Source organism: Argiope bruennichi, chromosome 8 (assembly GCF_947563725.1).
Source record: "Argiope bruennichi chromosome 8, qqArgBrue1.1, whole genome shotgun sequence".
In the NCBI taxonomy this organism is placed as follows: Eukaryota; Metazoa; Arthropoda; class Arachnida; order Araneae; family Araneidae; genus Argiope; species Argiope bruennichi.
The window spans coordinates 66,173,515-66,188,494 of NC_079158.1; the positions used below are offsets into that span (position 1 = coordinate 66,173,515).

Sequence of the window (14,980 nt, forward strand, 5' to 3'; positions counted from 1 at the left end):
AGGAAAGAATACTTTTGTTAAAAAAAGCAACATGAAGCAGAATTTCATTTTATCAAGAAATTGTACTTATTTTATTCCATCATCACTAGGGATTGCAATACCGGACCAAAATTTCAATACCGGTATTCGGTATTTTTTAAATCTTAATACCGGGATACCGGTTTTAATACCGGTATTGGAAATTTTAGAAAATGAAAGAAAACACAAGTGTTTCTTTGTTTTATTTGCCAGTTTTGTTAGTGAGTGTAAATATCACAAAAAATAATTTGTAACTTATAAATTATAACAGTATATAATCACAAAAAAGTAAAGAAACATCTTATTTATCACAAAAAAAAGTGTAAATAACACTGTTCAGTCTGTGGTACTATTACAAATTTTTGAAATGTGATCTTAAAAAACATAATGCATCAATTGTACTGTCATTAAGCCTCAAAAGTAATTTTGTGGAAAAATTACCAGCTGTCCAAAACGCTCTTTCGGCATCTACGCTAGTTGGTGGTACTGTTAGCAATGCGCAATATATTTTTTCCAAGTATTTACCTCTAAATCTCTCATCCTCAAATAAATCGATTTCCCGTCGGATGGTTTTGGATATAGCTGATTTCTGTATTGTATTTTAGTTCGTTGAAATTTTATTTATCGCTAATTCTAATTTTTGTTCAAGAGACAATTCCTTTTCACTATCGACAGTAATGACATCATAATCTTCGATAATTGAACCGAATTCTTCTGAATGTGGATAGGTTTGTGGGTACAAAATTTTAAGAAAATTTACTCTAAACTTAATCAGATTTGAATTGGTTATTTTCTTTTCTTCTTTTTCATTTTCATTTTTAAAATCATTATAATTATGTAAATACCATAAGACATTTTTTTATTTCGGAATGCCTTTCTTCTGTGAGATTTTTCAATGTAATATATAATTCTTCAGATAGTGATGTGTGCTGTTCTTTCAGTGACTGCAACATGAAATTTATTGTTGCATTATCTGTTAAAAAATTAAAATCTCTCCGACATAATGCCTCAATAGTCAGTTTTATTGGAATTAGAGCTGATATAGTTCTGAATATTAAGTCGAATTTACTATCAGTAAAATTAATTAACAGGTTTAAGTCGATTATTGCTTTTTTGATTGGATTTCCCAGTTTCAAAAATCGTTCCATCGTTAGGAGTAAACTGTTCTAACGTGTTTTAGAATCTAATATTAACATATATTCTGTTTTATTTTCAGTTAGTATATATTTTGTTAATATACCCTTTTTAAATATCTTAACAATTTTTCGAACTTTATAAATTATAGGAAGCAATTCTTGATAGGTTAATATTTCATCCTCATTAGCAATATCTTCTTCAACAATTACATTGTCATTATCTTCATTGTCAATATCACTCGCACTCTTACTCTTTTCAAAGTTGGAATCCGAAATTTCTATATCCACAGTATTTGGATTCTTCTTTATTTTTTTGGTATAACACATCTATTACTCCTAATTGAATTCCATGAGCATAGCACAACTGCTGATTTGCACCCATCAACTTTCCAACTTTTTTCGTAATTGTTGCTCCATCAGTCGTTATGGATACAATATTTTCTTTCAGGGATAATCCCTGTTTCGCTAATTTAGATTTAAGCAATTAATTAAGCCATTAATTAACTAATTAATTTCGCCCGTTATGAAGACATAAAAACAAAAACGTATACTATTTTGCTATGTTCGCGATCCCTGAACATATAGTGGAAACAATTTTAAAAATTTCTAGTAAATACCGAAAAACCGGTATTTAAACTTGTGAATACCGGTATTACAAAATTGTGCAAATGGCTCAAAATACCGGTATTCGGTATACCGGTATTGCATCCCTAATCATCACTTTTCATGTTTCATCATCACTTTTAATTCTTTCATTGGAAATAGTAATATTAGTAAATAACTCGCAAATGAAATTTAATATTAGGAGGGAGGATGGGTGTATATATATCTATATCAATCTATCTATCTCTATATATAAACAGTTTTAGTTAAAAAAAATTTCATTTGAATTTTTACAAATGCAAATATATTATGTTAAGATTATGTATATGATTATGTATAAGTATATGTACAATATATGTTAAAGTATATGTTAAGATTATGTATAAGTATATGTACAATACAAGTTATTTTAATATTTTTAATGATCTCATTTGATCATTAATACATATTAAAATAAATAATAATAGTATCAGTAATAACTATATATACATAATTAAAAAATTACTCTTCAATTTATTCATTCACTTCCTTTACAATAGATCAGAGCAAAATGACAAGTATTTTTCACGTTAGTGATTTTTCTAAGAGATTCTGATAAGGATTTCTTTCACACTTGTCGATTTAGGAAAAGGAATATATATATATACAGTATTTATATTGGAGAATTCTAATTCTACCTAAAATAGAAAAATGTAAGATTATTTTCGTGCCTGTTTAACATATAGAACTTTCTACAATAAAAAAGCTATAAAACTTTAAAAAAAAATTTTTTTTTTTGATCGGGAAAGACTGTTTTTATGTGTTTTTATTGATGACGAATGATCGTAGAATTAGGAAAATATCAGAACAAAAAAGAAATGCGCTTGAAAATACCGTTTATTAAACATATACCAGTAATACCCGTATGTTTTAAAAATAATCAGTATATATAACATTTTAATTCAGAAAATTCTTTTATATGAATGCTATAACGCACAAAATCTTTTTATAGTCCACATTTTTATTTCTAGTAAAATAAGAAATTTTGCTGCACCAAAACTTTTTAATATTTAGTAGTTTCTCACAAAATAGCCCAAGCACCCCACAAATGAATTTTTTTAAATTCGAAAACTAATCTTTTAGTGGGCTATTAATAATTTTTAAGAAATGACGTAGAATTTAGCTAATTGCTATGAGGAAATATGTGTTTGCAACATATAAAAGGAAAACAGCCATTTTGAATCATGAGTTTCAATTCCCAGTTAGCAGACATTTAAGTTTGAATTATCTTTAAGTAATAGGAAACCTCAAAACAATTCTGATTTTGAAGAGAAAAATTTCATAATCTAAGAGGTAAAATAATTCTTCTTTGAATATCTCATGTTTTCCGTATTTTAAATTCAGCTTATTAAACAAATCTCAGACTCGTGACATATTTGCTGTGGATTTCAGATTCCGTGCATTTGGCAGTGGAAATATAATTTTAATTAATAACAAATTATTATTTAAATAGTTATCAAGAAGCTTTTGATAAAACTTTGGATATATTTCAAAATATTTATGTGCGTAATTTGAAAAAAAGGATCTATTCAGTTGCATATATTTCTGCAAAAACAAAAACTGAGCGTTTCGGTTTTATTTCTATTGATAGTAACCAGTATTTAACTGGAAGCTATAGTTATTTCTCCTTTCAAATGTTTCAAAATGAAATCTAAGTCTTTGGGGATTTTAACGCAATATTTCGTTTCTCCTGACTTATTATAATCAGCGCATTTCAAAACTTAAAAAGTTATATATCACCGCTTCACCACTGAATGGCCATAACACGTATAGAAACGCATTTTAAAGCAAGTGAAATAAAAAAATAAAATAAAACTTCATAGGACTCAACAATTTCTCCTCAAGTGCAGAATTTCCTTGCGAATAATGTTGATTACTAGTGTTTAAAACTGAATTTTGTTCAAATATATATCCATTACTTTTAAAATCTGTAAATATTCAGGCCAGATTTAAAAAACAAACAGGGAGGTGAAAATTGAATAGAAGGGTTTAGCATATGCATTAAAACCATAGGCTGGGTCACAAATTTTGTACACACATTCTCTTAAGTGCCCAATTTTAATTTCAAAAGGAAAAAATTTATATTTTCTTCAATAATTAAGAAATAGTGCTTCTAACCGAATAAAAAAATATCGCTATAATTTTACTTTTAAGAGAAAGCTGAAAGTTATTTAGAAGCTCTTATATTCATCTGTTGTTGCTTATCAGATCTCAATATTTCCATTGATTTGAGGCTCCGTCAAGGCTTCAGTTTTCAGTTGGCGCAGTTTAGCCAAGGTTGGCTCTTGCGCCACTAAAACTCACAACCAACCAACCAACCATCAAAGGTTCACTGCGAATTTTCTAGTAATTTTCAAAATGTATAATCATTCTCCATTTCCATTTGTTCTATTTGTTAAATTGGTTTCATCATGTCAGAAGCAATGTTAATTAACAATTGATTAATTGTGAATTAATTAATTGATTTTGATAAGCAAATCAATTTTCAGGAATTTGATAAGCAATGATGTTAATTCTCAATTCTCTCTTGCTGTAAGTTTTAAAATCTTAATTCTGTGAGAAATTGCTTCTTGAAAGAAAGGTAAAGAAATTCTATGCAAATTTGTTATACCACATCATTTTTTATACTTTTGACCGAGCTATGATATTTTTTGTTCTGAATCTATTCTGAATTTTGTTCTTAATATGAAATCTTTCTGAATCGTACAATAAAAAAAAATATATGTTTATAAGATTTCGTTGTGGTTCAACTTCTAATTTTTGCTCAGAAAATATCAAAGCTGTTCCTGTTTCATTTCGATCATTGTGTAAAATAGTATCCTATAGGATAAACCGAGTGTTATGATATAATGAAAAGGCATCGTACTGCCTCATTCAGTTGAGGATAATTTAAGTCTTCTTTTACTTTGGCATATTATTATCTCAATAAAATATTACTATCTCAAACCATCTTCATCTGCCCAGTTTGCCTTTTTTCAAAAATTAAGAAAAGGATAAAAACAAATTTGGAAGAAATTGGTTTAAATAATTGGGCATGCATTTTTTCAAACTTTGCATGCATATCTGTCTAGGGTTTAACTGAAAAATGACTAATTAAAAGAGCCACTCTCTTTTTTTTTTTTTCGTTCTCTTCTATCGAACAAGTATTTAAAAATACAAAGCCTGTTTATAAACAATTTTATAGAAATAATTTTTTTAGTTCAGATTTGTGAATTTTGTTTTTTAATCAATAATTTATGATTAGAGGAATGATAGAAATAATTATTACCATTTACCCCAAAAAAACATAATAATAATGTTTGGAAAGAAACGATCATTTCCTTTTAACCATATTTTATTATTTGAACTTATTATCAAAATCATAACATTACACTGGTTTTTATAATCGATCTTTTCCATTAATACGGCTCGAATCAAAAATCAGCGCAACTGTCCTAATTATTTACGTGACAAATATAGTATACATCATTTTTGATAAGATTTTATCAGTTGTCAAGGAATATATCTTTATAGGGCTTTATAATTTTCGAAATTAATAAATAATAAAGGTAAATTATAAGGTTTTGAAAATCACAAGTTTCATTTTGAGAAATAAGGAAATAAAAAGAATGAAATATCTCAGAGAAAAAAATTATGAAATCATTCGAGTGGAACAGTATTGAGATATTGTTAATTAAATTATAACTATATGTATCGTTTAAGCAAGTTTACTTTGTTTATTAATTTTAGCTAACATATATATATATATACCGGGTTAGCAAGAAATAAGTTACTCACTCCACGGGACTCTAAAATACGTTCTATTGGTTCAAATAACATAAAATTTGAACTACAGATTATCCAAATGATGCGCTTTACATTTATTAAATAAAAAATAGTACAAAAATTCACCAATAGATGGCGCTGTAACACAAACGGCATTTATTTGCATATATTGAAAATGTGAAACATAATTTGCGTTACAGCGCACGTCTATTACCATTTTTCTTTGGATAAATAGAAGGTGGATTCTGCACAAACATTAGTTTCTTCTCTGTTCGCCATGCCCACGTTGCAAGAAAAAGTGCTACTGGTGAAATTGTTCTACCAGAACCAACAAGATACCGTTGCAGATCTAAAGGAATTTCGTCGTATGAAGCAGATACGAAGATTTCCAATGTCTCCAGGTGCCCTACGCAAGATGATGCAGAAATTTGAAAAAACTGGGCAACTTGGCATTCTTTCAGGTAGAGAACGAAAAAAAAATCCCGTCTTCTAGCATCAAAAATGTTGCGACTACGCTCGTTAAATCCAGCAGTCAGTCGCCGCATAATAGTGTGAGTTTGCCAGTATTTTCCAGTGTTCTGGATATGCCGTATTCAACTGTACGAAAAATCGTACTGCAGATTTTGCATGTTTATTCATACAAAATCAAGTATGTGCACCCGCTGCAGGACGGGGACTTAGAGGTCCGCAAAACTTTTGCACTTCATTTTCTTGCTCGAATGGTGGTTGACACAACTTGGCCATGGGACATTCTGTGGAGTGATGAGGCCCACTTTTGCCTCAATGAGCAAGTTAACAACCACAACTGTCGAATTTGGGCAGAGGAAAGCCCTCAGGTTATCCAGGAACAACCCTTGCATTCTGAAAAAGTGACAGTGGTTTTACAACTACCTTTATTATTACCGTATTTCTTTGAAGAGATAACCTCAAATGGAATCCAAACCTTTTCCTTCACAGGACAATGGTACCATGATGTGCAGATGCATTTTGTAATCCCAACTCTTCTACAGCGTAAATGTCTTCAAGATATCATTTTCATGCAGGATGGTGCTCCACCTCATATTGATCGTCGTGTAAAGCGATTGTTAATTGAGCATTTCACAGAAGCACGAACTATCAGCTGTCATTTCCCAATAGCATGGCCTCCTCGCTCGCAGGGCATTACCCCTTGAGACATTCGGTTGTGGGGTTATTTGAAGGACAATATCTACCGTCAAAGGCCAACCTCTCTGCTAGATCTGAAGGACAACGTTCGGCGCCATATTCTTACTATTCTGGCAAACTCACTGCCACCATCTATAGAAAATATAGGTTCTCTGATTAGAGCATACTGTTGAAAATGAAGGCGGACATATGGAACAATTTTAATTTTACTTCATTTAACAATTATAAACCATATTAAATGGTTTTATGTGTATAACAACGCCACCTAATGTTGAATTTTTGTAGTATTTTTTTATTTTATAAATGTAAAGAGCATTATCTAAATAATCTGTAGTTCAAATTTTATCTCATTTGGATCAAAAGAACGCAATTTAGAGTTCTCTGAAATGGGTAACTTATTTCTCGATAACCCTGTAAATATATATATATATATATATATATATATATATATATATATATATATATATATATATATATATATATATATATATATATATTGGCAACCCGAAATTCAATCTCACTATTTTAAATTTAGCTAATTTCTATTGCTATTACGAAAATTGAAGATAAAATGAATGTAATATATTCAAAATAAATTCAGAAAGAAACTTTCAGACAATCTTTAAGAAAATAGTAAATAGCAATATAAATTAGGAGAAGATATTTTTAACTTTGAAATTAATATTTCAAGAAGTCGCATATCTCATAAATTTAAGAAAATAGAAAACTGATATATATTCGAATCCTTTTTATTTCTTAATGCTTCGAAAGATACGATTTTAAATAAAATGGAGTACAAGACGTTTTTCTTCTTTTATCATTTTCCAATTTAAATAAAAGCATAGGTTCATTTATTATATTCATGTATATAAAAAATGAATTTATTATTTTTAACGGCAATTATTGGTTTCTTTATTGTAAAAATAAATTTCAAGGAACTTTATTATTTACGTCCCAGAAATGTTAAACAACGGTATGCATTTCATTAAAAAGGAAATGCATACATTTATTAAATTAATTGGGATAGCTTTTTGCATTGCTTTTATAGCTTTATTCAAAATATTAAAGGTTTAAATTGTTTAGAAGAATGTTAGACTAAAATCTATGTTATTTCCTGAGAAAATAAACGGGAATTTTCTCCCTTTTATTTTATCGTATAATTTTTCATATGTTACTTTTGTGTTTAGTTTCCTTATATTGAGCGAAAAAGTTAGTATAAATTTTAGAAACAACAGATCTAAAATTTTATACCGGGCTTTGATTTTGTTCAATCGATCACGTACAAAATCCTTTTTGTCTTACGGTTTAAAATTATTATATTTGCATCCACATGAACAAATTTAACGAAGTTTTGGAAGTCTGATGTAAAATATTGAAGATGCATTGAATATACATTTTCAAAAATAAATCCAAGCACTCTTTCCATTGTTCCATTTTTGATAGTAAATATATCGCTGCACAATCAATATAATTTTTATAAAATTATGCCGATGGCTTGTTAAAGAAAATGCTCCTCTACGACACTGAAAAATGCTTAAATTACATAAATATAAACATCAAAAGAAAATAAAAAGGACAAGTATCGCTTCAGTAAAATATTATATTAAGAAACTCCTTAATTTGAGTTCTCATTTGAATAAGCAAATATAAAAGGTATATTTCTAGAAAGATGAAAGAAATGATGCACAAAAAAAAATCTGTTTTCATAGAAGACTCTGTCTTTCTATTAAATTATGTCGATAGTTTTTGTTGAGAAGAACTCTTCAGTATTTTTAGCAATTTCAGGAAGAAAAGAAGTTGAGTCGAGTTGAAAAGTGCTGCCATACTTCAAATTCTCTTGACATTTATGAGATCGTTTTCTTAGGAAGAGTAATATTTTCGCGAAAGAACTGAAGTGGAATGATAGTCTCGATAATTTCTTTAAAATAATCTTTCTAGGTAATTAAAATAATAAACATGTTTGTGTAATGTATAGTCAAAGGATTGTTTGTTAATTAAGTGTTGAGTTACTAAAAAGGGGAAGTTTTCGGATTCTTTATGAGGCAATAAATCAAAGAGTCTTGAAACTTTTTACTCATAATGAAGAATAAATTTAAAATATTTGAAATATTAGTCTATTAGTTGGTTCTAAAATGATAGGACAAAATCTAAGAGTTAGAAAAATTAAGAAAGGTTAAGATAGAACAGGGAACCAAAAACTTAAAATGGAAATGCTAAAAGGGGTTATTTGCTCACTAAATAAGTAAAAGAAGAAGTACATCGGATAAAATGTGCAATATAAGTTTAATGGAATACAAATTTACAAAAGCAGAACAAAATAATTCCATAAATGACGTCTAACAAATTATAATCAACATGATAAATACAATGGCAATAAAAAAAGCAGCAATTAATAATAAATATATTCGTGATAAATTTCTTGAAAAATGTAAAATATTTTTATTTTTGAATTTGTGCATTAAATAAATTGAAAAACATCCATGAAACGAAAATATATCAGTTAAAAACTAAAAATATTTACAAAATTGAAGGAAAAAAAGTTTTATAACTATACACTTCATAAAGCAAAACCCTTTTAGTTTGATATTAATCAAATGATTTGTTTAAAATTTTGGAGATGCTTTAAAAAATTTATTACCTAGTTTGGAAACTAAGAAATAAACCGCATTTCTGTCCAATCTTTAAATACTAGTGCTTAACTAATAAATAAAATGAAACTTTCAATCTTTTTGCATTATAAAGCATTCAAAACAACTGTAAAAACTTTTTAAATATTGAAATTGCTTATTACGAAGTACATGAATTGCAAAGCCTATTCAGAAATTATTATACCAAACTTTAATTTAAAAAGTGTTTATTAAATTATTATTTATGAAATTTTCTAGTAAGAACACTTTATTAAACTTCAAAATTCAAGAACATAATATTTAAAGATGTAAAATAACATTAAAAATGAATGTAACTTCTAAAAGAAAGAAGGGCTTTCAAATATTAAGAATAAAGAATAAAAAAATTATTCTATATGTTCACCTAAACTTGCTTTTTCCATGGAATCACTGATTTTGAAGCAAATGCTTGAGAGACTAATTCAAAATTTTTACATTTCGCTTGCTGTTATTCATATTCGTTTATATTGCTGTTACAACAACATATGTATTTGCATGTGGCAACATTTATACAAGTTAAAACTTCAGATGATTCCTTTCATTCTTTATTTTTAATATTCCAAAGATTTCTTGTTAATACTGTTTCCTTATTGCTATTTATCTGTTATCCTGCCTATGACTTATTATGATAATCATTCATTCATTTAGTTGTGTGCTTTTATAAATTTCTATTCCACTTAGCTAATTTTGAACATTTTATTGGCCGGTCTTTAACTTTTACTTAATTTAAGTGCAAAGAGCCCATTTAGTTGTCACTTTTGTGCTTGCAGTGCCATGTTCTGTAGTACAAATGACTAACCTCTGGGTACTTGCTGTAAACTTTGTCTCGTGATATTAGCATTTATTCTGCACAATGCACACAAGTTTCCCCAAAAAATTGTAAATGGCGTTTGTATTTTTTTAATCTATATCTTAGGCGGACATAGCCTGGTGGGTAGAGTGTTGGATTCGCGTCCCTTAGGTTGCGAGTTCAAACCCCGCCGGCCGAAGATTCCCCGCGTGCTTGGTGGTTGACGCGCGTATAAATCTGTCGTGGTCACAAAGTCCTCCATGTCGAGAGTAATACCACTGAGGGTACTGGATCAGGGGTGATCGTTCTCTGATTCAGGTCTAAATTACGATCTGTGGATGAGTGAATGAAATGCCAGAATGAAGTCCGCCCAGTAAAAAGAATTGTGACGTGTGTGTAGTTAAGTCGTACTTTTGACCCTAGTTGGCTCTACGATAAAAACAAGAGGCGCTCCCCCTTAGGCTTAAATCGGTTGTCTTCGAACAGCGGGGTTGTCCGTGGCAAGTGCCATAAGTAACAACAACAATCTACACCTTAGCATTTATGTCATGATTCTTGGATTGATTTGGTGCAGTGCACTTAGGTTTCTCAAGATAGTTGCTAATGGCGTTTGTATGTTTTGACTTAGACTTTAAATGTGGCTCATGATTGTAGCATTCATTCGGCATTATGAATATAAGTTTTCCAACACAATTGTTGATGGAGCTTGTATTTCCGTGCTCATCTGGCGAATTATAAACGATGTAGATAGAACAGGTTATGGAATAGACAATTTGGATAATCATAAAATTGACTATGATGTAACTTAAATAGGGAAAGAGACTAAAAAGTGAGATTGAGGAGAAGAAGAAAATTAAAAGTGATTTTAATTAGATTTACTATATTTATTACTAGATTTATTACAGTCACTTTTTTCAAAAACAAATTGAACTTAAGTAATCATTCCATACTGTTGAAAACCAAAAAGATAAAAATTGATAATTAACGCCAGATTTTAATTTACAGGAGGTCGATTGTGAAAAATTGTAATAAAGTAACTTAATTCCTAATGATAGACTAATGAAACAAAATTGTAATTAAAATCATGAGACAAAATTAGGATGAATATCATGAAACATAATGAGAACTAATGAAAAATTTGCTTAGAGCATGCAGCAGGAAAATAAAGATTTTACTATAACAAATTTTATTGAATTATTAGGATACTCCACTATCTGCGATCCATGCAGACCTCTCATCCATTGGGCATGGAACAGTTAAATAGTTAACTGGGAAGAGTCCAACAAATTTCAACAAAAAGGGATATTTGTTGAGACAGTTTAAACTATAGAAACATGGGCAACCGTTGGAGTAGAGACAGCATTCCGTACATGAGAAATTCGATTAATTTAATCATTTGAATCTTTAAAATACGCAAAAAAAAAAAAAAAAAACAGCCGTGATGGACAATGAATAATTTGCGATATATAGTGATTAGAATTTTGATACAAGGGGTGTTCAAATAAAAAGGTACGAAACGACTCTGTGGATATAAATGAAGACTTTATTCAAAGTATGCACTATAGGCCTGAGCACAACGATTCCATTGATTAACTAGCAGAAAGATTCCTTGCTCCCAGAATTCCTGTGGCCGTGACGAGACCCATTCCTTCAGAGCGTCCTTGAGTTCGCCGTCTGAGTTGAAGCGCTTCCCTTTCAGATGTTTTTTTCAGATGATTAATCACATGAAAATCGCAGGGCTGCATGTCCAGGCTTTAGAGTGGATGGTCGAGCTGCTCCCACTTGAACTTGGTCAGGAACTTGACCCTGGAAACGTGTGGACGTGCGTTATTATGGAGCAGAACCACACTCTCCGTGAGTATCCCCGGTCTTTTATTCTTGGTGGACCTGCGTAGACTTCAGAATATCCCACATCGGATTTACTGGTTCTTCAGTACTCGAGGAATTCAACAAGTAGTGTCAATTTGACGGCTCTCTTTTTAAGAGCCTCTGCTCTCTCCTGCGCATGCGGCCGCCCGCACGTTGTTACGAGGTTTCATATCTTTTCATTTGAACACCCCTTGTATTAATCTTTAGCTGAAAAACCCTTATATTCTTCTTCCTCTTAGAATTATTATTCCAGCTCATTTTCTGCTTAGAAATCATATCTTCAAAGCGCCGTTTTTTATGGATAGCACATAGTGGAGGGATCTCTCAAAACTTTACCATAATCGGTAACAATTTTTGAAAAATGATGAGTAAGGTCATTGTCAGGTCAAGTTTTAAATTAAGCCTTGATTTTATAAAAGTTGAACAGAAACAACATGGATCAAAGAAAAGTTTGCAGATTTTTTTTTAAAACTTCAGCTTTGTTCTCCAAGGCCTAGGGTACGAAACGATTGATTGCCAAATGCTCGGTTTGAAAAACCGCCTTATGAAACTTTAATTTAAAACAAAGTAAAGGGCTGAAGAATAACATTATCGAAAATCCATACCATGAATCCAGCGTTTCCATCAACCCTGAATTCATCATCGTTTTATCAACTTTTCTTTAGATTTTTTTTTATCTGTTGTTATTTTTTATTTTTATTTTAGGTACCTGTTTTTATACAGTTTAAGCTTATAAAGATTTATCTTTTAAACTTATGTAAATGTAAATAAATATATAATATTATTCATCCGTTTTATATTTAATTTATCTTACATAAAATTAATCATTGTATTATTAAGTATCAAATGTTTGCCAACTTTTTTTTTTTTTTTTTTTTTTTTTGCTTAAATACGAAATAAAAAGTATTGTGGTCATCAAAATTTCGATTCTGATATTTTGATTAATTTTCACATTTCAAATCTAAATAGGTCAGAAAAATATATTTAAAATTGTACTTAAATTTATTATATGTAAATATGTATTTTAAAATATCTTTAAAATATTTTAGTTACTGTTTTTGAGTATGACAATTCAAAAAGGATACAAGTTAAACGTTTGATACTATACATTCTATACACAGATCTCATATATTCTTTGCACGATAACTGAAAAATCTATATCATATTTTGAAAACAATCACACTGCAAAAATGTTTGTCTGTTCGTACAGGGAAATATCATAACTCATAAAAGGCAACGAGGAGATGAATGAAATTTATCATATGGCTTTATCTCTAAATTTGTAGATTTATATCAAATTTTGTATTCATTTCCTTTCTCCATCCCTATCTCTTTTATTTCTTGTCCATTGAGCTTAGAAAAAAATACGACCCTCATACAAAGTATGTTTATCTGGCATTTCATATTTATGGAAAATAAAATGCTATTATTCAAATCTGGTTTTAAAATGCTTTTCTTTTAGAAATAAAAAAATCGTCTGATTTTTTTTTATTTTACTGGACGCATTTTTTAATTAAATAAATTAAACAAAAATTATTAACAACAATTATTAACAAAAAACTTCTATTAAATTCTTCTGTCACCTTTAAAATAATCTAAAATATATAGCTGAAAATGAGAAAACTTACTGATATATATCATATCGAAAAGCACGAAATCGCGAGCACGAAATTGTGAAAAGTGGGAGCTATAGCACTTGAGATGATATAGAGCAGAAAGGCAGACAAAGAATCGATAGAAACATTTTATTATATGCAAAGGTTAATCTCTTACTTCTCATCGAGATGATTATAAAACGTCTTATTTCTCAGAGCAGTCATTATTCCAGCAACTCTAAATGTGTACTATTTTGTAAATAGTTAAAAATACAGTTAAAACAATAGCCCGATTATAAAACATATTGAACGCTAAGAATTGCCATGCGTTCTGGTTCCCACTAGAGCACTGAAATTGAACCCAATTTCAAAGAAGTGCGAGATAATATTCAACGCGATTGCATCATTTTAATTTCGTTAAATTTTTACTAGATACATTTTTAATAAAATAAATAAAACGAATGTAATAAATTCTATGGCTATCTTTAAAACATTCTAAAATATTTAGTTGAGAACGAGAGAAACAACGACAAAATTTAAATATTTTATTCAGGTTTCTTTAAATTTCTCCAACTAGTTTGATATCATATTTTATTTACCATTCAAGTTTTCAAGTATTCTATAAATATTTTACAGAAATATATAACAGTAGAGATAGAAATATATAACACAAATAGGAGATATAGATCAAATTTCGAAATGCAATATTTCTAAGGATCAGTTTCTAGTATTAATATTAAAATTTTCCATCTCAAAATAAAGCTTTGCAGTCTGCGGTTTGTTGAATTTTTATGCTGAGGGGTTTCAGTTCCGGTTTCGAGGCCAATGCGAAACCTGATTTATGAACAAAAAAAACTATTTCCTTTCTATACAAGATATCAATATATTTGAGAAAAGGATTCTTAGGCAGGATTTCTTCAAAAAATTTAAACTAAAGTATCTGCATTTCACTGGAACTATAAGCATAAAGTTTTACTTTTAACATTTCTTCGAAATATTCTTGAACCATATAAATAAATAAATTGACGCATATGCAGTTATAAAGATCAGAAATGTTTCTCAATAGACAGTGACCAAGTGACCAGATAATAATAGACAGTGACCAAGTCATTTGTATACTAGTCAGATTTAGGTTGCTTTAATATTTAGTTAAAGTCACTTAATAAACTTTTATTTATGCATTAATAAGGAATTATCCATTTATTGATACATTAATAATTCAATATTTCTGTTCTTGATATTTTTAATAATTAAAATTCCTTATATTTAGCAAATAAATACTAGACAGTTAGCATTTAATAATACGTATTCAAATTCTGAAAATATACAAAAAAG

At 29.3% G+C, this 14,980-nt stretch overlaps 1 protein-coding gene across 2 annotated transcripts in view; it reads left to right on the forward strand.

Annotated features, from left to right (window-relative positions):
• LOC129981733 (soluble guanylate cyclase 88E-like) overlaps positions 1-14,980 on the forward strand; it is a 283,599-nt gene that overhangs the window by 199,803 nt on the left and 68,816 nt on the right. The gene's annotated exons all lie outside the window — the stretch shown is intronic.